This window comes from Cricetulus griseus, chromosome 4 (genome assembly GCF_003668045.3).
Source record: "Cricetulus griseus strain 17A/GY chromosome 4, alternate assembly CriGri-PICRH-1.0, whole genome shotgun sequence".
Classification (NCBI taxonomy): Eukaryota; Metazoa; Chordata; class Mammalia; order Rodentia; family Cricetidae; genus Cricetulus; species Cricetulus griseus.
Genome location: NC_048597.1, coordinates 62,859,730 through 62,884,185, shown reverse-complemented (window position 1 = coordinate 62,884,185; position 24,456 = coordinate 62,859,730). Strand labels below are relative to the sequence as shown.

At 40.3% G+C, this 24,456-nt stretch overlaps 1 long non-coding RNA gene across 2 annotated transcripts in view; it reads right to left on the bottom strand.

Moving 5' to 3' along the window:
• The window catches only part of LOC103163930, a 31,921-nt gene extending 8,110 nt beyond the window's left edge, over positions 1 to 23,811 (bottom strand). The window contains exons 1-3 of one of the 2 annotated variants that reach the window (XR_004769957.1): positions 23,677 to 23,811; positions 17,466 to 17,567; positions 9,748 to 9,831 (exon numbers count right to left, since the gene is read on the bottom strand). This is a non-coding gene — a long non-coding RNA (uncharacterized LOC103163930). The other variant, XR_004769956.1, reaches the window with a different exon arrangement.
• Between the last annotated feature and the right edge of the window lie 645 nt (positions 23,812 to 24,456).

The following is a 24,456-nucleotide window of genomic DNA, read 5'->3' as shown; positions in this document are numbered from 1 at the left end:
CCATATGTTTCATTCCATTATATCAACTACCTACCACATTTCCTAAACATGGATTATTTAGGTGCAAGCTGCAGAGATGAGTCAGTGGTCAGCGCTTGCTATACAAACAAGAGGACTGGAGCTTCAGATCCCCAGAAAACATATGCTGTTCGGTGAGTATGATAGTTCACCTATTCCAGCCTGAGAAGGGAAGACCACAGCAAGCTGGCTACAAGCATAGCCTCATCTGTGAGCTCTGAAGCTGAAGAGATTCCCTACATCAAGGAGTAAAGGAGAATCTATAGACATACCACCCTACCTATAGCTGACCTTGTTTGATCTTGAAAGCTAATCAGGGTTAGGACTAGGTAGCACCTGGTGGAAGAATACATAGAATAACAATGGCATATATGCGGGTCCAAACACATGAAAGCAAACACACACACAAACACATACCACACCACATATGCAGCATACACACACAAAAAAGAAAGAAAAGAAAGAAGAAAAACAAAAGAAAACTATGTAAGGCAAACAACACAGGGATTTATAACGCTTTGCAATGGAATGTTAACTGAACTACCAAGATTCATGAACATAGGCTTAACTGTAATTTTTCTAATTCTAGTTCCGTCTGCTATGCTCCCTCACTAAATCATTTACATACAGACAAATCTGCCTTACGGAAGCATGGGGCATTTCCATGGGCTGTCAGGTGATGGAATACAACAATATTTGGAGGTCCGAGTGTTTTTAAGAGACAGAGGTTTTGAACATTGTGACTTCACATTCTGCTAGTATAACTGGAAAGTTAAGCTTGAGACATATAATTAATACAGCCACATGCATTGCTCCCATTGTCTGCTGCATTTTAATTGGTGGCAATAAATATCTCTGTTCCATGATGAGTCCTCCACAGTCCTATTGCTTTAACTTTTAGATAAAATCTCTATTAACTTTACATGTGGACTCAATTTGTGTTGGATAGTTTTATGTCAACTTGACACAAGCTGAAGTCATATGACAGCAAAGAGCTTCAATTAAGAAAATGCCTCCATTTCTGTAGGTCATTTTTAAAATTAGTGATAGGTGAGGAGAAAACCAAGCCTACTCTGGGTGATGCCACTCCTGGGCTGGTACTCCTGGGTTCTACAAGAAAGCAGGCTGAGCAAGCCATGGGGACAAACCAGTAAGCAGCACCCCTCATCAGTTCCTGCCTCCATATTCCTGCCCTTCATGAATTCCTGTCCTGACTGGAAATGTAAGCCAAAAAAATTATTTCCTCTCTAAACTGCTTTGGTCATAATGTTTCATTACAGCAATAGTAATTCTAACTAAGACATGATTTGAATTGGGAAACTATAATATCCCATCTAAGACACTACCCAGAATCTAGATTCTGAGATACCAGTTCATTGCTGCCTTGGTCAAGTTTGTATCATTGTTTAACTCTCAGTCCTCATGGAGGGAAAGGGTGAAGTTGCAGGTGGCAACACTCTTCCTTTATGCCTTCTACTTTCTTTTCAGTCATTCACTTGTATTCCAGGTTTTATTTTCTACTGGGAGTATGGCCAGGTGAATAAAGAAAGAAAAACAAAGATATTCTCATTGCTTGTCTGGTGGATGGTTTCAGCTCTGCAGACCCAACAAAGGAGTTGCTGCTCCTGTGTGGGCTACCAGATGACAAAATCTCAACCATTCTGATGGTGAAGCTCTTAAAAGCTCCTTGCTCTTCCAGACAACCCTAACAGGCAAGTCAAAAAGACCTTGTGGACTTTCTCTCACATGTTGACATAAGTTTCTGTCCTGCCCATTCTGGAAACTGCTTACTCCCAAATAAACATACAGAGGCTTATATTAGTTATAAACTGTTTGGCCAATGCCTCAGGCTTCCTATTGGCTAGATCTCTCTTAATTATTAATCCATTTCTATTAATCTGTGTATCTTCACATGGTCTTTGCTGACTGGTGATGTCCAGGCTTCTTCCTTCCTTGACAGCTACATGGAATCTCCCTGGCGACTGACCCTCTGTGTTCCTCTTCCCAGCATTCTCTATGGCCCATCACTCATATGACCTTAACAGGCCCTTGAAGAGCTTAACCACCCCTTAACTGGTGTGAGAGTTTGGATTCTGATACAAACACTAACTCTTGTTTGTACTACTTTGGTTTTCCAGCTAAAAGAAGCTATTTCATGGTGGGAAAGACACAGGAATCTGCCAAGTTCTAAACCCCAAACAAAAGGCTGAGATGCCTATTTAACATATCAAAGCAGACCTGACTACCAAGTTCTCCTGGCATCCTTCAGTTCATACCTGTTGTAGGATATGGATGGAAGCATGCTCCACCTTCTACCCTGAACTCTCCAGCCCAGAATCTGGGCTGCCCTTCTGTAACAATAATTCTTTCTGCCAAGCCACCCAAGTCCTGCTGCCACATGGGTGCTTTACGCCACCCCACCCAAGTTCTGCCCGCTGCCATGTTAAGGTCCCAAGTAACACACAGTGACTTATATTAGGTACAAATGCTGCTTGGCCAATGACTAGGATTTCTCATCTGCTAGCTCAGTCTTAATTATCAACCATAAAGACTTATCGGATGCCAGAGCAGAGAGCAGGAGGAAGAGAAAAAAGGGATGACTTCCTTCTTGCCCTTGCTTATATATGAGTCTGCCTGCTATGTCACTTCCTGCCTGTATCACAAGACTTTCTTTTACTACATTTCCCAGAATCCTCCTTGATTCCTAGTCCTGCCTAACTTGCTGCCTCATTGGCCAACAGTACTTTATTCAACAGCCAATAAGAAGATAAACATACACAGAAGGACCTCCCCCATCACCCTTCCCCCAGAGGTTCTTCTCTGTATAATCCAGACATTTTGGTTACCCTTCCCTCTTGGACCTTTAGCCTCCTGGCTGCTACACCTGGTTCCCCTTCTTCCCCTCTCCCTTCCCCTCCTCTTCTTTCACATGGGCCAGCTCAGTCTGGTTATGTGCACTCTGAACTCTCCCAATGTCCCTGCCTCTGACTATGCTCATCCACATATAAACTTTCTCCCCCACCATACCTGGGAACAGTCATGTCTTTTCCTTTTTATCTTTTTTTTCCTTTTTTCCATTCAATGTGCACTGATCCAATGTCTGGAAAAGCCTCCCATAGGTCTTTCAGATATATCCTGGAATCTCTTTGTCCTATGTTAGAGGTGAGAAGTTAATAGTCCCCTTTGACAGGTGGAGGCAACAATGGAAACAGACTATCACCATCTGTTTCCAAAGAAAATTCCGTGCAAGTCTTGAGGTCCCATTTCATGCACATTAGATGTCATTGTGTGGATAAAACTGCAAGGGTGGAAAAGGATTTGTTTTGATAACTGATGTTTATCTTATTGGGAACTGGGTTGGAAATAAGGAAAATCTTATTCCATTCCCTCTGCAACCTGGTCAGGTGACACCAGGTAGATGACTTAATCATGCTTCAATGTCACACATTTAAAATAAGGATTAGAGGAGATAATAGGATATGAGGTGTATTAAATGAGTTATTACATGCCCGTCTTGCTGTAGGAACTCAATGTTAGTCTTTATTACTTTTCCCCACTGCTTAACTGCCATTTCTCTAGTTGCCTTTTAAAAACAATAAATGTATTTTTTTTGCCAATTTCTCAGGTTATTGGTTTTTTTTTTTTTTCTGTAGCATACTATTTTTTATCAATTATTTGGGAATTCCATATACTGTACCCTGATCGTGCTCATTTCCTATTCCTCCCAGGTCTCTTCCTATTCTTTTTGTTTGTTTGTTTGTTTGGTTGGTTGGTTGGTTGGTTTTTCGAGACAGGGTTTCTCTGTGACTTTGGAGGCTGTCCTAGCACTCACTCTTGTAGACCAGTCTGGTTTCGAACTCACAGAGATCCGCCTGCCTCTGCCTTCCGAGTGCTGGGATTAAAGGCGTGTGCCACCACTGCCCGGCATGCCTTCCTATTCTTGTGTCTCTCCCCCCAACCCCTCCATAAAAAAAAAAGAAAAAAAATATGCCAAGTCCAATTGGTGTCGCCCATATACTCATCAAACTCCCAATGGCCAGTCCCTTAAACTGAGTCCTTCTCCCCCCCATCCCCACCAGAAGACATCAACTGTGAAGTACAACACTTCAGCATCTTTTTTACAAATTTAAACAACTTTTAAGGCCTCTGTTCAACAGCTTCCTGTCTGGACTGTTTTGTTGCAGGGACAGGGGTGGGGTAAGGGGTGGGGGTGGAGGTGTTTGGGAGGAGTGTCACAGAAGCCTTCAATGACTCTCATTCTCAAATATGAATTTACAGTCATCGCCACCACTGCAAAAAAAAGGCCTCCCTGAAAATAGCATCCAGAGGCAGCAGCATGGAACATGAATTTTCACATGGTTTCCTGCAGCAGCAAGGACCACAGAAATCCATATGACCTCCAGGGGTAGCATGGATCATGGACATAAATATGGTATTTCTTGACCATCTTAATGTTTTGTTAATAGCCTACCTTCTTCACTGCCTCCAAGGAAAGTGAGATGAGATCTGTGTTTTCAAATTTATGCATGACATTCCTACCAAGATATGTCTGTCTTCCTCTTAAGATGTTCAAAACAAGAACTTTGATCATTTATTTTGTTTTCTAAGCATTTAGTATGGTTGAAAATTAAACAAATAGTGCAGGTAGAATGATTTGGTACTCAGAAACACATCAGTTTGCATAACAGTGACTCTGGATGGTCAACTTTGTCGTAGTAGATTAATAAATGACTGACCCCTACATAGCAAATAAGTCCCTGTAAACTCTCAAAAAGTACAGAAATATGCAGTTTACCCTTGGCTGTGCCAATATTTTCTTAATAAAGCCTAAAGAATTTGTAACAAAAACAGGCCAAAACAACATTTGATTCTGCTAGTTTAATGACACTAGGCTGCATTCAGAATGAAAAGCAAATGTGTTTATAATAATTTCACAGGGATTTTTTAAATAAGGGCAATTTATTTTTTCCAAACACAGACTTTTATTAGGAAAAGAATTTTAAAGCCAGAGTGTATCATTTTGCTAAATCTGCATGTGGTGACTTGTGTCTTTGTTAAATTAGGTCTAAATTCCTTTTTCCCAGCTACACTAACTGCAATATTTCTTCTTTTTTTAAAATTTTCCTTTTATTGAGAATAGGTTTTCTTCTCACATAATATATTTTGATTATGGTTTCCTCTTCCTCTACTCCTCCCGGTTTCTCCCCACCTCCTCTCTCATCCGTATCCATTCCCTTTCTGTTCCCCCATTAAGAAACAAACAGGCTTCTAAGGGATAATAATAGGATAAATAAGATAAAACTAAAACTAAAACATTGGAACCAGACAAAACAAACAAAGAAAAGAAAAAGAGCCCAAGAAATGTGATAAAAAACAAATATAGATAGAGAGGCCCACTCATTCACACATTCAGGAATCAAGGGCAATTTATTTAAAGAATATCATTCTAAATATTAATAGTCACTGCCTCTGGACTGCTTTTGGGTAATGTTAACTTTTCATTATTATCTAGATCTCAAAGAGAAAAAAAATGGAAACTTCTAATTCAGCCAATTACCTAAGTGATTAACGGTTAGGTATTAACATTGAAAGGTTCAATAATCCTTAATTATAGTTTCTCAGGAACAAAGAGTTAAACATAAAACTGCATTTTCCCTTTTGATTTGTATCAAACCCTTAGGAATGAGCTTCTTTTTTTGAGAACAATAAAGTTCTGATTTGCACTAAAAAACACCCAAATTAAAATGAAATAGATTTCTTTGGCATTTGGGAAATGATCTAGTTATTTTTCAAAGGGCTCCTTCTGCAAGTTAAGGAAGTCTGCTGCCAGAAAACATTAAGAACCATTAAGAGAAAATCATAGTGTGGGGCTGTCAACATTATTGTTTTCCTTTCCATGCAAGTGTGTTCTAGTTACTCAATTTCATAAGATATGAAGCATTTGTTCATTTTTTGAAAAACAGAACTCCCTTAACCCCCATCATTCTTTTTGGGCTCTTCTCCATAACATGGTTTTGGAAACACTGTGGGATTATTGCTGAAATATTGGATATGTGGGAAATATGACTACTAACTTCTATTGTGTAGAGACCCAGGTTAACATCATGCTGCCCTTGGTACACTATCTGAATTTAGGAAAATTATTCAGCCATGACCTTAACTATAAAAAAGGACATCCAATTAGATAGTGATGAATTGGAAATGATTTCATTTGTCTTCAACAGTAATTTTAAAGTTCAACATATTCAATGTTAATTGTCCTAGAAATTTTTGCATACCATATATAGAAATATTTTTCTAATACATTTTGCTTGCAATAAAAATAAATTAATTCCTTTCTGCTCTCTTCCTGGACACTGTTACATCATCTGCTATGCTAGCCAACTTCTTCTGCATATTGATCTTAAATACACAACATCATAATGATGATGTTGGCCACTACATCATGATTTCTAAGGTCTTGAATCTATCTTCAGCTGAAAACAATTTCTAAGTCTTTTAAATAAGAGATCCAATCATATTAGCTCAGATTAATGCTTATCTGTATTATGGACTCCCTGAAAATACCATCAAGGTGACTCATAGTGTGGAGACATGACAGCTAGCCCTATGCTGATGGCACCGTGTTACTGCCTACTCTAGCCCAATCAATTAGAGATACTTCCCTTTGAGTGGTCGGATCTTTGTAATAATTTACAGATAACTCCTGTGTAATGGCTAAAGAAACTTAATAAGGTACCAGGCATCCCTTAAGGGCCATTGACCTTTACCCTGGAATGCCTATGGGATCCCAGTGGCTTGCTGGTGAATAGGATAATGGTGTGCCTGCTGTGATGTGTTGAACCACTTGTTTTTTTCTTTTGTAAACCCCCTTATCCCTGTGGGACTGGGATGAAGTGGTCTTTTCATTCCTGGAAAGAGAAACAACTGAGGGAGTAAAGCAATTTTCTTGCCCCTATGGACTCCATAGATAATTGTATTTTACCCCTTTAGTATCCACCTTTATAATGCCTTCTTTGAGCTCCTGTGGCACAGCATTCTATTTGGCTCTAAGGCAGCCATCCTTCTGCCAGCAGTAAAAATAAATATGTTTAATCTAAATATGAATTAAATCTAAGTCTTTGGTCTTTCCCAGTGGATTTCCCACCACAATAGGTTGTCAAAATAACCTCTTGATAAATGACAGCAGGATTCACCGCTTTCTGCGGTGATGAGAACCAGTATTTTCGTGGTCCCTCTAGCATCTTAAAAGACAGATTGGATGATTGGATGCTGTCTTCCTCACTGGTCTATTGCTGAGAAGAGACACCACTACTAAATGACAGCTTTCATGCAGGCACACCCCACTCACATGCCTGGCCTCAGCTGCTTTCCTTAGACATGGAGGAAGATTTCACAACCCCCTTCTTGTATCCTTGACTCTAAAGCCAGAATCATGTGGCCAAAGCTGCCAAGTTCTACTGCCTGATGGGGCTGGAACATGGCCCCCTCTTTCAATTACATTTGCATCAGCTTTCTGGTTTTGATGGTTTCCTTCACTGCTTAAGCTTTTTTAAATTGCTTTCTACAAGTTGGAAGCTTAACTGGGTGGGGTCTTGCCCTGAGGTCACCACTCCCTCTATTCCATTTAGCATTGGGCTTTTCTTTAAACGTTTAACTCCTCGAACACTGGATTTGGCTCAAATATTGCATTTTCTCCTCAAACTGTACATTTTGAATTATCTCTTGATCAGCTTGCTCCTTTTCATTATATACCTGCATAAAAGTAACCACTTACAGCCACAAAACACAGTCAATACTAGGCTTCCTAAAGTCAGCGAATGCCAATGCCATCAATTCAAACTCTTCAGTTTATCCCCAGACAGAATTTTAGGACAAGGGCAAAAAGCAGCCATGTTCTTTGGCAAAATACCACAAGAATGGTCTCTAGGCCACTTACTAATATTCTTTCCCTTCAAAACTTCTTAATCCTGGGCCTCTAGAGTTCAAACAGCTCTCAGAACTCTCTTCCATGCTCCTACTAAGATAACCCATTTAGCCTTGCTTAAAGCATCCAATCACTCTTCTAGCCAAAGTCCCCAAATCTCCCATATTCTTCAAACAAACAGCATGGTCAGGGCTGTCACAGAAATATCCCAGTCCCTGGAACCAACTTGTGTCATAGTTAGGATTACTATTACAGTGATGAAACACCATTACCAAAAGCAAGTTGTGGAGTAAAGTATGTATTGGGGTTATGCTTCCCTATCATTGTTTATCAGTGAAGGAAGTCAGGACAGGAACTGAAACATGGCAGGAACTTGGAGGCAGGAGCTGATGAAGAGGCCATGGGGGAGCATTGCTTACTGGCTTTCTCCATGGCTTTCTCAGCCTGGTTTCTTAGACCGCTAATCCAGGAGTGACCAAAAGCACAATTGATTGGTCCTTCCCCCCTCAACCTCTTCCATCACTAACAAAATGTCCTGAAGGGACCAGATCCCCATTTCTGCAGCCATAACATGTGCTTGTCTGACCTTGTCTTAGTCACTAGGAGGTCAGAAGCCTGCCTCGTGGCAAGGAAACAATCAGAAGTTAGCTGGTGGTGCTATGCTTTATAGCTCTGTGTGTGCTTTTCGGACAAGTGTACAGCAATGATGCAGAGAGCATAGCAACCACCCTGGGAAGGCCTATGGGCCATAACAACCAGTTGACCAATCAACACAGGGCAAACCCTCCAAGCCTGGAGGCACACTAATTCTGAGCCTGTGTGTACCCCTAGACAATCCCCTTATGCTGCCCTATAAAATCTCTATGCAGATGCTTCGAGCCATCTTTCCTAGCCATCCGCCATGATGGGTGGATGAAAGACCCAAGCTAACATGGGGTTGGCTCGTTAAACAACTATAATAAAGCCTCGTGCAGTTTGCATCAAGCTTTTGACTCTGCCTGGTGATTGGGGTGACTGCATTACTGGACTGAGATCCTGGGGGCCTGAGCCTTCCAGGGGTCTTTCAGTCCTATATGCTTAACTAAAGCCCAGTTTTATGGTGGCATTTTCTCAATTTGGTTTCCTTCCTCTCTGGCAACTCTAGCTTGTGTCAAGTTCACATGAAACTAGCCAGTACAACCGAGCCCTTGCCAACTTGACACGCAAACACATCACTGTTAAGCCACAACCTTTGTTCATGCCCCAAGATCACACATTAATAAAGACATCACAATGTAAAACAAATTAAAAACTTAAAATTTCCCATAGCCCTACATACTCGAACACTTTGAAAGCCGCCTCTTTAAAAGCATACAGTCTTGGCGAAGGCTGAAGATTTTACCTCAGTGATGCTGGTCTCTTCTTAATCATAGCTGATTCTTCAGCTTCAGCTGACCAGCATCCACTGTCCCAGCAAAGCAAAGGTTTTGCTTCAGTGGTTCCGATCTCTTGTTAATCACAGCTGATTTTTCATCTCCAGTGGAGAGAAATCACAAATTCTTCCTACAAATAACCCAGTAGAGGCTTTGCTTCACTCTGAAACTTTCCAAGTGAGGTTTCCATTGTCTACACTGCTCTCAACATTCTTATCGAGCAAGCTCCTACAAAACAGCTCACTGAGCTCTCTCAACTTGACTAGATGGCATTTTTAAGTCCACTTCTGGTATCAATTTCTTTCTTAGTTACCATTCTATTGCTGTGAAGAGACACCATGACCAAGGCAACCTATATAAAAGAAAGCATTTAATTGGGGACTTGCTTACAGTTTCGGAGTAAGCCCATTGTCATCATGGTGGGGAGCATGGCAGCACACATTACACTGGAGAAGTGGTTGAGTGAATCCTCATCTGCAGGCAGAGAGAGAGAGAGAGAGAGAGAGAGAGAGAGAGAGAGAGAGAGAGAGAGAGAGAGAGAGACTGGGCATGGCTTTTGAAACTTCAAAGCCCACCACCCATGACATACTTTCTCCTAGACTACATCTCCTAATCCTTCTAATACTTTCAAAGGGTTCCACTCCCAAGGGACTCAGCATTCAAATATGTGAGTATATGGGGCCATTCTCATTCAAACCACCACAGATGTCTAATTTTAGGTGAGTCTTTCAATGCTGAGGATAAATTTGCATTGAGCAAGTTTGTGGCATGAGTTTAAAGCTTTTTAGTCATGGTGAAGGGGGATTAACAGTTTGAGAGTAAGTCGTGTGTTGATAAGCTAACTGAAGTGAATTGTTCCTGTAAGAAAGTAAAAAGAGGTGTTGAAGATAATGACTTAGTTGACATACTAGAAAACACTGGGGATCTTACTTATAAAAAGGATCAGTGACCAATCATATAGAGTTTCAAATGAATATATGAGCAAAGTAGGAAAATCAATTTGGTACCTAGATAAGAAAAGATGGCTAAAGTTGATAAAAACCACAGTTTCCCCTCTATCCCCTCTTCCTGTTCCCTCGCTGCATATCCCCCTGAAATCCACTCCTCTTTGTCCCCATTCAGAAGGAGTAAGGCCTCTCATGGGAATCAATAAAGCATGACACATCAAGTTGAGGCAGGACCAAGCTCTTCCCTTTTGCAGCAAGGCTGGGCAAGGCATCCCATCATAGGAAATAGGTTCCAAAGAGCCAATTCTTGCATAAGGGACAGGTCCTGGTCCTACTGCTAGGGGCCCCGCAAACAGACCAAGTGACACAACTGTCATACAGATGCAGAGGCCCTAAGTCAGTCCCATGTAGGCTCCCTAGCTATAGGTCCAGAGTCTGTGAGCTCTCACAAGCCCAGGTCAGCTGTCTCTGTCGGTATCCCCATAATGATTGTGCTGGTCCTTGCTCATATGATCCCTTCTCCCTCTCTTCAACAGGACTCGCAGATCTCAGTCCCGTGCTTGGCTCTGGATCTCTGCATCTTCTTCCATCAGTTACTGGATGAAGGCTCTATGATGACAGTTAAGGTAGTCCCCAATCTGGTTACAGGGGAAGGTCAGCTCAGGCACCCTCTCCACTATTGCTAGGAGTCTTAGCTGGTTCATCTTTGTGAGTTCTTGGGAGTTTTCCTGGCACCAGGTTTCTGCCTAATCCCATAATGGCCCCCTCTTTCAAGATATCTCTTTCATTACTCTCCCCTCCGTCCCACCCCCAACTTGGCCATCCTGATCCTTCATGTTCCATCCGCCCATCCCCTCCCCTCTACACCCCTGCCCCCAGTTTACCAGGGAGATAGCATCTATTTCCTTTCCAGGGAGATCTTGTGTTACTCTTATGGTCCTCCTTGTTACCTCCCTTTCCTGGGGCGGTGGACTGTAGCCTGGTTATCCTTTGCTTTCTGTCTAATATCCACTTGTGAGTGAGTGAGTGCATACCATGTTTGTTTTTCTGGGTTTGAGTTACCTCACTAAGCATGGTTTCTTCTGGTTCCATCCATTTGCTGAAAAATTTTATGATGTCTTTTTTTTTTTTTTTTTTTTTTCAGCTAGGTAATAATTCATTGTGAAGACATACTACATTTTCTTTATCTGTTCTTCTGTTGAGGGACATCTGGGTTGTTTTCATGTTCTGGATATTTACAAATAATGCTGCTATGAACATAGTTGAGCAAGTACGCTTATGGTATGAATGCGCAACCTTTTGGTATTTTCCCAAGAGTGATATAACTGGGTCTTGAGGTGGATTGATTCCCAATTTTCTAAGAAACTACCATACTGATTTCCAAAATGGCTACACAAATTTTCCCTCGAACCAGCAGTGGAGGAGTGTTCTCCTTACTCCACATCCTCTCCAGCATAGGCTGTCATTAGCATTTTTGATCTTAGTTATTTTGATAGGTGTAAGATGGCATCTCAGAGTCATTTTGACTTTCATTTCCCTGATAACTAAAGGTATTGAATAATTATTTAAGTGTATCTCACTATTTGAGATTCTTCTGTTGGGAATTCTCTGTTTAAATCTGTACCCCATTTTTAGTTGGGTTATTTGGTAGTTTGATGTCTAGTTTCTTGAGTTATTTATATATTTTGGAGATCAGTACAGATGTGGGGTTGGTAAAGATTTTTTCCCATTCTGTAGGCTGCCATTTTGTCTTGTTGACTGTGTCCTTTGCCTTACAGAAGCTTCTCCATTTCAGGAGATCCTATTTATTAATTGTCTATCTGGGTGTCTGTGCCACTGCTGTTATATTCAGGAAGTGGTCTCCTGTGTCACTAATACAAGGGTACATCCCACTTTCTCTTCTATCAGCTTCAGTGTAACTGGATTTATGTTGAGGTCTTTGAGCCACTTGGATTTGAGTTTTGTGCCTAGCCACAGATAAGGATCTATTTGCATTCTTCTACATGTTGACATACAGTTATGCCAGCACCATTTGTTGAAGATGCTTTCTTTTTTCCATTGTATATTTTTTGCTTCTTTGCCAAAATCAGGTTTCTGTTGGTCTGTGGATTTATGTCAGGTCTTCAATTTGATTCCCTTGATCCATGGAACACTAGGCTTCCAGTTAGTAGCACTAGTCTCCTAACGACAGACAGCTGCTTTTGAACCTGTCCTGCCTGTAGCATTGAACTTGTTCACACTTCCTTGCTAAACTGTTTTTAATCTTTCCTCTCCACTTCCTGTAAACATGGATAAGATCAGTGAACAGTAACCATGACATAGTGTGACTGTTATCTGCTCTTGAAATTCTCTTGACCAAATAACTTAATCTGTTTCTTTTAAATTCAGCCACACACAAGTTCTTGAGACAGGGGCAGAATTCAGCTAGATTTTAATCTCAATGTCAAATCTTCTGACACAGTTACTCACAGATTCCTTGTGTTTTGTTTTGTTTTTATATCCCATGAGTTGGGTCTTCAAACTCCCAACAGAATAGACCATTAAATTCTTCTGGCAGCACTCTAAAGATTGTCTAGATCAAAGTGTCATATTCTTGTACATTTCTACACGCCCACAGACCAGTTGTAAAGGCCTCCTCAGTGCTATGATGATCTATATGTCAGATCTATTGCTGCCCTCAATTTTCTGTATTTACTTTTCTCATGCTTATGATAAAACCAACAACTCATGTTTCTAGGGGACAGTCTATCAAGATGGGAAGGCATGGTGGCAGGAATTTAAGGCAGCTGGTCACATGCCATTCACAGTCAGGAAGCAGAGGGCCATACACACTGGTTCTTAGTTCACTTGTTCCTTTTCATTTAGACCAAGACCCAAGGCCATGGAATGGTGATGCAAACATTTAGAGCTGGTCTTCATGCTTTAATTAAACCAATCCCTCATAGAAGTGTTGTCTTCTATAGAGTAAAGAATTACCAGCCTACAATCCACACTGCCAGAGAAGCTAGTAAACAAGGAGGACCCTAAGAGAGACATACATGGTCCCCTGGAGAAGGGGAAAGGGTTAATATCCCCTGAGCAAACTGAGAGCAATGGGAAGAGGGGGGAGGGAGCTACCAGAATGAGAAGGGAAGAAGAGGAAGGATACAGAGGTCATGAGGGATCAGAAAGGTTGAGTTAGGGGAAGAATAGAAGAAAGGATATGTGATAGGTCAGGTTGTAGTTGGGGGTGGTGGTAGGGGAGGATGGCAAGGAGAAGGGACCTGGGATTGTCATGTAAAACAATCTTGTTTCTAATTCAAATAAAAAAAATCTGGAAAAAAATAGTGCTTTCTTCTGGACATCATATGGGTCGTATGATCATATCAGAGCACATATCAGTGGTGGTTCCTACACAAGATTGGGTGCATCAATATTATATCATGGATGACGGAAGGGGTTATGAAGCTGAGCCTCTCCCTGAGAAGTGACAGACAGTTAAAGGTTGCTGAGGCAGGAGAGTCATAGTCCTCTTGATGTAGTCACTGGTAAGTTGCTTTTGCTCATGCAAATAACCCAACATACATGCTTATGCAAACAACCTTAGTAAACTACAATGTGCACACAAATAGGAAGGGCTTGTTGGGAAGAAGGGTGCTTATTTAAAAGAGGAAGTCTATACATTTTAAGAAAACTTTTTTTTTTTTGTTTTTTGTTTTTTGTTTTTTGTTTTTCAACACAGGGTTTCTCCATGTAGCTTTGGAGCCTATCCTGGCACTTGCTGGCCTCGAACTCACAGAGATCCACCTGCCTCTGCCTCCTGAGTGCTGTGATTAAAGGCATGTGCCACCAACGCCCGGCCTGCCACCAACGCCCGGCCTGCCACCAACGCCCGGCCAAGAAAACAAAATTTTTAAAAAGCAAATCCCTCACAGAGGTGCTCAATGGCTTATTGAGTGGATAACTAACTTTAATCATCACATCAACTCTATGTCAGACAGCAGATTAAATATTGAGGATCTACAAAGATCTAAAAACTTAAATCCCAACGCCTCCAACTTGTTGGAGGAAGTAAAGGGAAGACAGGAAATGATGTAATTATATTTTAATAAAAATTATCCACTCCATAAATGGGCTGATGACCTGCATAGAGAGTTCTCAAACAAGAGAATATGAAGAGCTAAGAAGCAGCAAATAGAGGAGCAGCCTCAGGCCTAGTCACTCATAGATTCCTTACATTCCTGTGAAACCTCATGAGCTGAGTTCATCAATGACCTCTGTAGGGAAGTGGATGGAACTGGAAATTATGTTAATTTATGTAAACCAGATTCAAAAGGGCAAATCAGCTGTTGTCTCTCATATGTGCAATGTAAATTTAAGTGTCTGTGTGTGTGTGTGTGTGTGTGTGTGTGTGTGCACATGCAAGTGTGTAAGAGTATTGCATATGTTTGTAAGTTACCAAATTATAAAGGCAAATATAAGAGGGGAGGGAACAAGGGCAAGGGAGGGAAAGGGCAAAAAAATCCCCAAGAATTTGGATACATATGATAAGAAAGCAAAACAAGACTATGGAAGTAACAAGGGGACAAGCGGGGGCAGGAAGAACAGGGAAATGCAGTTGGTGGTAGAGCAAATAAAGATAAAGTATGTTGACATTTATTCATAAAAAACATGACGATGAAACCTACTACTTTGCACACTATGCAAAACTTAATAATCAGGGCCTACAGGGAGATAGCACAGCTGGTAAAATACTTGCATTGTAAGCATGAGGACCTGGGTTTCTCTCCAGGATCCACTTTAACAAGCTAGGCATTGGTAGCACATGTATGTGAATCCAGTGCTGGAGAGGCTGAGACACGTCAATCCCTGGGGCTCACTACCAAGCTGGTCTGACTTACTAGATGAGTTCCAGGTCAGGGAGAGACTTTGCCTTGAAAAAAATGGAACCAGAAGAACCACACCAGAGCATGTTCTCAGGCATCTACATTCACATACCTACATGTCTATATAGACATACCTATATGTCTATATACATTTGTGGACACATGTCCATCCCATACACATAAACACACTTATGGTCACACACACTCACACACACACACACACACACACACACACACTCACACACATAACACATATAGACAGGGTCAAGATAACTGAGCAATACTCTGCTGCTCATAAAGGTACATTTGAGGGAAGATATCTTTGGGAAAAAAAGATAACAGGTCTTCTAGAATCTCCTATTCTTGCCTAGAGTTCCCTTAAGTTACTTAGTCCATATATGATGCATGGTTTTCTGTCCTCAGTTCACAGTGTATTTCTAAATGGCCACCTCAATGAGGAAAAAGAGCACAGCTCATCCTACCTGCAGCCATTCATTTTTTTTTTTTTTCTGACGGGTAGGTACTTGAACATTAATAAGCTTTGCGATGGCCTTTATGGTCAACTAGGAGAGTGAACTGGTAGCCAAGATCCTCATATGAAGCCAGGCTAGACAATGTTCTGTTTGTGGTGATGGCAATGGTGGCGGTACTATTGTAACATGTAAAATTATGTTCGTCCCTTGAAGGGACTGTGGCCATAGTAGGTAATTGGAAACTTGCCTGGAAGTGTTATTTCTCAGCCTAGGGAGTGTCTGTCTGTTCTGTGATGATTCATGGTATGTGCACTCCACCCAAATTTTCTATCCAGGTGTTAAAAGGCCAACACCCTGGAAGTCAAAAGGACAGAATCTGCCAGGACATGAGTCTGTGTTGAACCTGTAGAGGGCGGATGTCCCAGGTGCCAGGGCTGCTGGTGATGACTCAGGTGGGTGGAGGCAGTGAATGGAATCTTTTTCCAGGGCTATGGCCCAGGGCTCCCAAAGCACAAACATTAAGAGGGTGATGAATCAGCTAATCAGTACATCACTGCCAGATTACGGTTAGGAGAAGCTCTGGGAAACATCAGGGAGATAGAGAAGTAGGCGAGCTGGCAGCCTGTTCTTGTATTAGAGGGTCTTGTCAGGAATTCAGACTGTTATCACCAGAGGTTCTTGTTGGAGGAGAGAAAGCTAGGCAGGAAGAGCATCTGAAGGCTGTGGAAGAACATCGAAAGGAATCTGCATACCTTTGTTAACACAGAAGAGACAGGATCCAGTCTAGGGACAGCTATGGTTACTTTAAAATGGCAGAACTTTATGATTAGATACAACAGCCAGCCACAATGGGGGCACATAGCACAAACTGTAGTGGTATGCTCTCCAATGTTTCCATCAATGCTGATGATCCCAAACACGATTCTGAAATGACTGAGGCCAAATGCAAGAGAAAGACCTCAGAGTACTATTGATCTTAGTGAAATCTCTCTCAAATAGTCTTAAGCCCATGCAGTGACCAAACTATGAGCCAGAAAATGAGACAGGCACAAAGTGGATTGACAAAAGAGGTGTGTGTGGCATTCTAGTGTGGCCCAACCATCAGTTATACTTTGCAGAGGTATATTTACCTCATATTCTAATAGCCTATAAAAATGCCTGCTGTGGTTTAGATATGGTTTTTGTAATCTCCAATGTGATCTGTTCTTGTTTCTTCGTGAGCAGACTTTAGAGGAGACTTGCAATGGGAAGTCTGTGGGTGATTCAGAAAGCTTTCCTCAAAAAGTAGTAATGTTGCTCTAGTACAGTGGTTCTCAGTCTGTGGGACCCCTTTGGCAATCCTCTATCTCTAGAAAAATTACATTACAATTCATAACAGTAGCAAAATTACAGTTATGAAGTAACAATGAAAGTAATTTTATGATTGGGGATCACCGCAACAAAAGGAACTGTACTAAAGGGTCATAGCATTAGGAAGGTTAAGAACTACTGTTCTTGTGGAATCCTCAGTTCTCTTGAAAGTGAGTTGTGATAAAAACCTGAACCCAACTCCTGAATTTCTCTTCGTCTTCCTGTCTGGCAGTGTGCTCACTTCCACTAGAAAGTGCGTCTTCCATTATGCAATGGGCTGTGATGTTACGTACCATCACATGATGTCAAGAGGACTCTAGCCAGAGCCAAGCTGGTGTCAGTGCCATTCCTTTGACCCTCTAAGTTGGGAGGTAAATGAACTTCTTTTTGTTATATGCGTGGTTAGTTTTTGTCATCTTGACATGATCTGGAGTCCGTGCAGGAGAGGAAAGCTCAATTGAGAAATTACCTACCTCTGATTGGCCTGTGGCTATGTTTGCAGGACATTATCTTGATTAATGATTGAGCAGAAAGGTTCAGCATACTGTGAATGGCATATCTCTGAGAATGTGGGCCTAGAATATATAAGAAAGGTAGTTGAGGAAGTCATAGGAAAAGTAAGCCAATAAGAAAAATTCCTCTATGGTCTGTTTCAGCTTCAGTTTCCTTCTATAGACTACTACCTTGAGTTTCTATCATGATGGACTGGGGCCTTGAAGCCAAGTAAACCTGTTCCTTCACCTAAGTTGATTTTTGTCTGTTTATTTATTTATGTTTACAACACAAACAGAAAGTAAACTAAAATAATTTTTCTATGCTATATTTTTCATAGTAATGAAAAATTGACTAATACAACCTTATAGAGCAAGTTGGCCTCAATTACTAAATCAGAAAACAACATAACACCTGTAACATAAACATAACAAAAAATAAAAAAACATATAAATATAACATGTAGATAAACCCAGTTGGGCATCAGAAAATTTTTATAGTTATGTTTATTAAAACATTTATTGTAAAAAAAAAACATTTATTGTAAGGATTAAGAATAGACCCTCTAACTGAGAAATGACTAAATTAGATGTAACTTATATTTGGGAATATAATAACATAAATAAATAACATAAATAAAATAACATAGGCTATAAGAATTAACAGTTATAAATCAGGCAGTAATGATGTATGCCTTTAATCCCAATACTCAGGAAGCAGAGGCAGGAGAATCTCTGTGAATTCAAGGCCAGCCTGGTCTATAAAGGGAGTTTGAGGATAGCTAAGGCTACACAGAGAAACCCTGTCTGGAAAAACCACACACACACACACACACACACACACACACACACACACACACACACGCACGCACGCACACGTACAAAGAATTGACAGTTATAAATAATAAGCAAAAATGTAACTTTAAAAAGGGAAGATAGTATGATAGCATTTAAATATTTATAAAACAGAATGACGGCATAAGGTATGCATTGATATGTACATGTTTATAAAAAGTATAAAATACAGGCTGCATATTCATCATATCCATGATTATAATTGATTCCAAATAGGGAGTGGGCTTTTGAAATATTATCATAGCAATACACAATACAATTTTAAATCAAAAGTTCATTTTAAATAGTATAATCATTTACAAACTCAATTTTTTTCAATATAAACTGTTGCATAATCTTCTTTTGGCTTTATTGATCCTAAAGCTAAGCACACAAAATTCTATGTGCAGATAAGAATAACAAGAAACCAAACAAACAACAAGAAACAGCAATAAGAGGATAGAACAAGGCTGGTGCTTTTGACAAGTATTAGCTGAGTTGTGTGATTTCCATTTGCCAAGATACTGTACAGGGCATTGATAACACTAAAGTCAGCTAGTCCATACTCAAGGATTTCACAACACCCAAAGGAGAGATGTACACAGACACACAGTAATATGGATAAACATAACTGCTTATGGGAAGACCTCTAAATATGATATCAAGTTTTCAATTAAAAAAACAAATCTACAAAAACTATAAAGAAAATATGTTAGATGAGCAACTTGGAAAGAATTATTTGTTGTCAAGCAAATGGTGTTCCGAAAACATCACCATAAATAACATAGAATTACAAAAGAAGTAGACATTTTTAATAACATGTTTAGTATTACAAATGGGATCATAGAAATAGAGATGAATGGCAGAAAATGGAAATGGAGAGTGTTAGCAAAGGAACCAGAATGCCATATTAAGAAGTGTGAAGAGTAAGGGTAAGTTTGATAATGCTATTTTTGAAAATGTGGTTAAAGGTTAATGTTCTTGTTGCTCCATCACGAGGCCTCCATAGGTACAAATACACACAAACAGATGCGTAGGCGAAATAAAATTAAATCTTGATCTTAAAATAAAAGAAAATATGGAGGGTAAATTGAAGAGACGTTCATCTAAAGAAGGAATCCAGATAAGTGTTTCTTACCTTCCTTCCACATACTAATCCCTATGCAATGACTGAAACAGGTAGAATCATTTCCATGCCACTTTCTAAAATTTAGCATCAATGTTTCAAAAATGGACTGATGACCAGAAGTGAAAGGACTGGCAAGTTGGTACTGAGGCTAATTTTCAAAAGAAGCTAGTGTTGATGTTGAAAAAACCAGAAAACTAGAGCACAGTGTTACTCCTCACTTACCGAGAACTTTATACTGACCACCTATTACTCATAATAAGGAATAAATAAACATAAAGTCAAAATTCTTTAGGCGAAGAGGGTTTTATATGTCTAGCAAAGCTAGCAATGCTGTAAATAGAAGCCCTTTGTCAGTACATCCTCAAGGGGGTGATGAATTTGCAATGAGTGGGACACCTTGGCTGGAGTGCTAAAACTGACCATTTCCTCCACAGTAAAATTGAGGATTTTCAATAAACCACTAAGAATCCTGAATTACTTGTCTGAGAGACAGTAATATTTGAGGTGACATTATTGATAAGACTGATTTTTAAATTTTTATTCTTGTCTCTATCCTACTCTGTTTAGAGTAGACACTGCTTTACACATGACCTTGCTTATATCAATTTAGAATGTTTTTTAGTCTACTTAGAACTAATTATTTTACATGAAAATAAGTTATTTATCTCAGCTAACTTCGCATTGGCCTTAAAGCCAATGATAACCATATTAGTAGCTGACTGACTTTATTGATTCACTTGTACTTCAAATTGCTTCCATTAATTCAAGCAAAGGAAATGCTGGGGATGATATGAAAATTCCACATGTAGTTTATAGCTTTTGAGAAAAGGCTGACCCAAATATGGTTTGCAATCTTTAGATGATTAAACACAGGGTGGTATTTGAAGTCACACTTAGATGAATATCTGTGTAGCCTACCAAACCCAAAGGGCAACTGAGGGCTTGGAACTTGATGGCTCTCCTAGCATGCTAAGTGGGTGGTCTCTGGCCTTTTTGACCTTGTTTACTTCCTGGAACCATTTTCATAGTTCTTGTTGTTATTCTGATATCTAGTCTCATCAAGTTCTCCTGTCTTTTATACTGAGGTTGGAATTGTATCATATTATACCTCTGAGTTTTGCTAGTAAATTCAAGGAAGAATTGGCACTTTTCTACAAAGTTGACATTTGGAATGGATCTGTTCTGGATCTTTTCAAAGTCAATTTCAGTGTTACCAAGAGTTTTCAATTCTGAGCTTTGAATTTATCATTTGCAAAGCAGTGGTGGCACATGCCTTTAATCTTGGCAGTCAGGAGGCAGAGGTAGGTGAATCTCTGTGAGTTCAAGGCCAGCCTGGTCTACAGTGCGAGTTTCAGGACAGCCAGGGCTGTTACACTGAGAAACCCTGTCTCAAAAAAACCAAAACAAACAAACAAAAAAAGAAAACACAAAAGCGCTCAAAAGAACTGTACTGAAGAAAATTCCTTCAACTTTGATTAAAGGAACTAAAAGATTGGGGGATAAAAGAAAACAATGCTAGATTTCTATAATCAGACAACTGGCTGGAAAAGGTACTGAGATATAAGCATGAACCATCCTTACTGTATAAAGAAAAACATTTTTAAAAAGTGGAGTTGATACAGAGATGATACATATATTAATGAACAATGGGTCAGGAACAATGGCAGAAAGATGGTAAGGCCCCAAGTAATGTCAGCAAGATGGCAAAAGAAGAGTTTCCCAGCAAGCATCCCCAGAGTGACAAGCATTCAACTGTTATAGGATTGTCTGCTCGGTTCCACAGCTGCCATTCTCAGCCCCAAATAAACACACAGGTGCTATATCAATTATTAAACTGTTGCCAGTGGCTAGGGCTTCTTATTGGCTAGCTCTGTCTTAATTATTAACCCATTTCTATCAATCTATGTATTTTCCCATGGTCTTTGCTTACTGGAGAACACCTGACACATCTTCTCTTCCTGGGCTCACATAGAGACTCCTCTCTGCCTACACTTCCCAGAATTCTCCTCCTATGGAAGGTAACCTTGCCTATCCTTCTTGCCTGGCTGCTAGCCACACAGTGTTTTATTCATCAACCAATAAGAGAAACATACACAGAAGGACTTCCCCCATCATTCGACTGCCATCCATACACAAAGTGCTTTTTGGGGTTGGGGGGACTTTAAGACCCAGGTTGCAGGCAGTGAAATCCTTGTGTAGCCCTAGAATGAAAACACATATTTTAGGATGCCAGGCTCACATCCAACCCAGTAAGCTTGTTGACCATGTACAGAGTCAGAAATAGATTTTATCCTCTGTGGATAGCTATAGCTTCACATGACCTTGGTTCTAACACCAGAATCATTTGCCAACCCATTCCTCAATTGAAAGGTTTACCAACGTGGGTTCTGGAAGATGACTCTAAGGAGGTTCTGCAACATGGCTAGCGGGCCTCTTACTAAGACAAAAGATGTCCTGGCCACTCAGAGACTTGCCAAACTGTATCTATCTAAACTTCCAGAAGCACCATTCAGGCCTCAGTCTTAGTTGTAAACCTGGAGCGGTCATGAGGGAGACAGTCCCAGCCATATGCAACCACAGTTCATGGATAGTCCTACCTGCCCAGAGACTTACTTTATGTCAGAGTGGGAGAGCTCCTGAACACCTGCAAGGAACTGCACTAGTCTACATTCCTAATAACATACTTTCAACAAGGACTCAGCTAAGACTTGATAAGTAGACATTTGCCCCCACACTAATCTTCTATCCAAGCTCTGAGAGCCCAGAACTCCCAGATACTACAGTGAACTCATGCTAACTCAAACCCTTCATAGTATGCCCATCAACCTTGGAATCCTCCCAGTATTCCCTTACACAACCAGCAGGAGTCATGTGATACCTCCCCCATACCCTCCTGCTTCATTGCAATCTTGGAGGCAACCTCATCATATCTAAGACCACTACTGGCTGGGAAAGATGTTCACAGTTTTGTTTTACTGACACCAATACAGCACTGCTGAGGCCAAAAGAGTCATGAAAATATGACCCAAGAGAACTAATACTGTGCCACTAGCCAGTTCTTCCAGAATGGAGTTTATCAGAATGTCAGACAAGCAATTCAAAATAACCACCTTCAAAAAAGCTCCACAAGGCACAACAGAACTCAAGGCACAGAAAACTCACGTTTGGGAAAACAATGAAACAAACAAGATGTTTTATTCAAAATAAGAAGTATTGAAAAGACCAACAAATAATGCAAGTCCTGCAGCTGCATTAGAGTGTGACAGAATGGAAAAATCAAATAGATACCTTTTGTATAGGATATCATAATATCCTATCATGTTATAATAAACTTATGGATACAAAATCATCATGAAAATGCAGAATTTCAAATGAATTTTAGAAATTAATTTTGCATAAAAGTAGGAAGAATATCTACAACAGACAAGATAGAGTAGAAGACAGAGTCAGTGACCCTGAAGATAGATCATTTGGAGCTATTTAACTGAGGAAGAAAAAGGAAAGAGTGAAAAAAAATTGTTAAGACAGACTAAGAGATAGTGAGACATCAACATGTGAAAAAACAAAACCAACAAAAAATATTAATAACACAACTTCCAGAGAAGGGAGGTAGAGTGGGATGGCAGAGAGAGAGAGAGACAGAATTCTTAAACAGGGGAGAAAGAACAGTGGGGAGGGAGAGGAAAAGAAGGGAATATATCTTTAAAAGTTTATAACGTACTGATTGCTGAGAACTCCCCAAATCTTAGAGAAGAAACATTAATGGAAAAGATACAGTTGTCAAAGTCAAGACAGTAACAAGAGGAAAGCTGTTTATCTCACACAAACAGAAAATCCTTACAGATGCTTAGCAGACTTCTCGGCAGAAAGCTGGTGAGTCAGGATGTTGTGAAATGACGCATTCGAAGCTCAGATTTTAAACACACAGCCAACTAAGAATGCCATTCTGAGCAAAGCAAAGCTGTCCTTCATAAATCAATGAGTGCGGGCTTTCCCAGGCATAAAGGTGATTAGCCTTAGCATTGTCTCCAGCAGGAGAAGCAGACTTTTCTGTCCCACTTGGAATTGTGAAGATTCACGTATCCAGTCCGATAAGCCAGTGCATGCAATGTAACACACCACAGTCACCACTTCTAATCACTAGAAAGACAACTGGTTCTCCAATCTTGTTAGGTTTGTAAAAAAGCAGCTATAGATAGATCCAAAGTGGAAAGAGAGGCCAGGTCTGACCTTAGGCGCAACAGTATTTGTTCATTGCTGCAGGGAGTCGGGGTGCAGATGAAAAAGGGGATTGTATCTTGCCTGCCTTGTGAGTGGAAGGCCAAAAAACCTACAGAGGAAGACAGGATAAGGCTCCATACAGGCACAAGGATGGCATTCTTAGTCTGCAAGGAAAGCTGGGAAATGTAGTCTTTTGACAGGAAATTATCAGGGCTCAGTTATGGCACTGTCTGTGTATGACTTTGGGCACTGTATCTTAATTTCTGAGCAGTTTCCAAACAGCTTCTATTTTCCCTTGAATATTATCTGTGTTCATAATATCCTATCATGTTATAATAAACTTATGGATACAAAATCATCATGAAAATGCAGAATTTCAAATGAATTTTAGAAATTAATTTTGCATAAAAGTAGGAAGAATATCTACAAATTTTTGAGAAAAAAGGACCTTCTAAAATGTAAGTGCATTCCAAAGATGGTCTAGCATAATGGCTTGAGACAGTTTCATTCCATTCCATTAACGTCCATCTGCTCTGCTTTTCTCTTTCCCTTTCTTCATTGTTGTATTTAGTGACAGTTCCCACACTGCTGATTATCAACTGGTGCTAGCTTCAGAAACATTCCTACTAGTCAACTTCCTGGGCAGAGGATAAAGGGAGATTGTAGTGATATATTATTTATGATTTATTAAAGCTTGTCTGGGGATTCAGAAAGCAAAGTCAGCCACCAGCCATAGAAGCCAGTCACACACCTTTAATCCTAGCAGTCAGAAGCTAGGAGGTGGTGGTA